The sequence below is a fragment of the Crocodylus siamensis genome, chromosome 14, assembly GCF_052110815.1.
Source record: "Crocodylus siamensis isolate JL-2025a chromosome 14, ASM5211081v1, whole genome shotgun sequence".
Taxonomy (NCBI): domain Eukaryota; kingdom Metazoa; phylum Chordata; order Crocodylia; family Crocodylidae; genus Crocodylus; species Crocodylus siamensis.
The window spans coordinates 24,139,340-24,141,932 of NC_143408.1; positions in this window are offsets into that span (position 1 = coordinate 24,139,340).

Below are 2,593 nucleotides of genomic sequence, written 5' to 3' on the forward strand. Positions count from 1 at the left end.
CTTCGGCGTGTGTGTGTAAGTTGCTCAGGAAAGTCGGAGAAGCAGACTGGGGATGCTTGAGCTTGGTAGACAGCAGAGTGGTCACACCTGCTGCTTGCTCACTGCCTGCCCCATTTCCCAAGCCACCACCGCATCGAATCCTGCCCTACAGCACTCTGTGCTGGTCTAGGCCCTCTCCTACCCCAGGCCCATCCCACCTTCCCCCCAACACCCGTTTCTAGGACCCCGCAGTGGCATCCACAACGTGTCTTTCCTACTCCAGGACTGAATCCCAGCCACACCGAGTGGGTAGTACCGCTGAACGGAGAATGTGGCCTTCCAGGAAAACTAGACTGGATTGTAAGGGGCTTAGGTGCATGGGAGCTAAGTTGCGGACACTTTGCTGCTCACAGCCTGTGTTCATGTCTGTCGTGCTCAGAGGCAGAAGGCCGATGCATTCAGCACGGTGCTACCCAACGGTGGGTCTCCCACAGTAGCTCATCTTTCATAACCCTGGTTCCCTGGCAGAGTTTTTCTCCAAAGCATTGCCCATCACTGGGAAAGCCTGCCTGTGCAGTTGGAGAGCCAGGTAGCAGCACTAGCACCAGCATGGGATCCGTGGCAGGACGTAGGGGGCTCCTGGGGAAAGCCGCTCCCACTGGAACGGTATTAAGGTGCCTAAGCCTCACTGACTTCACCTAAAGACCTTGGTGGGTCTGGGCTTCAGTTCTTTGCTGAGGATGATGGACTTCTCCTATGAGGACAATCTCCAGTCCCATGACAATGATGTCCTGTAGAAACTCTCAGAAGACACCTGGTTCACTTCATCCCAAAGGCAGTGGATGCCTGCTGGCTGTTTTTATGCACACCTCACTGAGGGTCACTCTAGCTCGCAGGAAAAGCAAGGGTAGCAGCACTTAAGAAGCCAATAATTCCCATGTGTGAGCTTATCGCAGTGCACATCTCAGCTCTTCCCCATCAATTCAACAGCATCCATTACTGTTATTACTGTGATTAAAAAGCAATCAAAGGAATCTTCTTCCGGTCCTGAAATTGCTGAAAACGACTCGGTTCCAGCTCCTAAACGTGAGGGGAGGAAGTTGTGGTCTCAGTCTGTGCTCCTGTCTCTGTGACACCATGAGAAAATAATGAACCTCGTCGCCTGGGAAGTCAGGTCCTGCTTACAGGACAGACTCTGAGCCAGCCAGCGCGGTGGCCTGGGGATAGAATAATGAACCTAACAGCTGCAGGACCATGCAATACCCGCTTAGAAAATCTAGTCAGGCCCAGCCCTGAGACACAGAATAATGAACTTCACAGTCTGGAGTGTGAGCTGTGCTTATTGCATGGCTACATCCCCAGCTCGGCAGCACAGAGACAGAGCTCAACACAAAGAGAGGAACCCGGATCAAAGCCTTGGATTGCAATAGCCCTGAAGGTCGGGGAAGTTTGGGCCTGGATCCAGCCCTCGGTTCCTGGTTGCAAGTGTGATCTCTAGCAATGGATCACCTCAAATAGGTTCTGGAGTCCAGTTCAGCAATGGGATTTGCTAGGAATCGCTCAGCGAGGCTGGAAAGATACCAGGGATTTCCAGTGCCCCCAGAGCCTTTAACCATGCATTAGCTCAGGAGATGGTAGCTGGGGACTGGGGTGGCATGTGGGGTAGTTACTCCGTAGCCTCCAACTTTTGGGTGCATCCATAAGACAGATGGGGAACCCCCAACCTCCTCATTTTGACTTGCTCCTTCATGTAGATGTGAAGGGAGAGAAGGGAAATGGGCTGGAAGGAGGACACAGCCAAGGTAACTGGCTTCTCAGGGCCCATCACAGCTAGGGGCAAGGAGGGGTACTGGGAGCCCTGCGACTTTGCTAGCGGAGATAAGTGTCAGTGAAAAGACTCAAATCCAGGGGCGCACTGAGGGCCTGTGGCAGTCGCCGTTACCATCGAGACGTGGTCACAAGCAGCCCTGCCCTTTCCTCCACCACCTTGCACTATGCTGGGTTGTGGCATTGTCGCTTTACGCCAGCCCAAAGGTGCAAAACGCCAGCGGGTGCCAGGCTCTGCTCTTGCTGCTGCAAAATGTGCCGACCTGACCTTAAGGAAGAGGGTGGGGATGCCCCAGCCACAGGGAACAGCGGCAGGGGAGGAATAGATTGGCACCTCCCTCCTCCAAGTAGAGAAAAAGGAGAAAGCCCCGGCTATAATTCCCCGAGCACGGAGGGAAGAAGCTTGCAAGATGCAAGCCTCCAGCAGGTGTCAGTGTTAATCCGCACTTGGGACAGTCCCTTTCCCGTGCTGCCCCTTCCAGGGGATGATCTTCCACTAGCATTTTCACCCCATCCACATAAACCCTTTGATGCGGCTTATGCCAACACCACGCTTGGAGACTGAGCTGCACGGGCAGCAGGCGCACAAGTGCACCCTTGCAAGGTGCTCTGAGCCCGTCTTCCCTGGCTCAGGAGTAGGTGGCAGCACGTAGCTGCGTCTCCTTTCTCTCCTGGGAGATTGCAGCATCCGTGGTGCAGGGCTGAGTTTTCACGCGCATGGATGCATGCTTTAGATACATCGCACCCTCCTTTAGCAACGGGGCGTCCACAAATGACCCCCATGGCA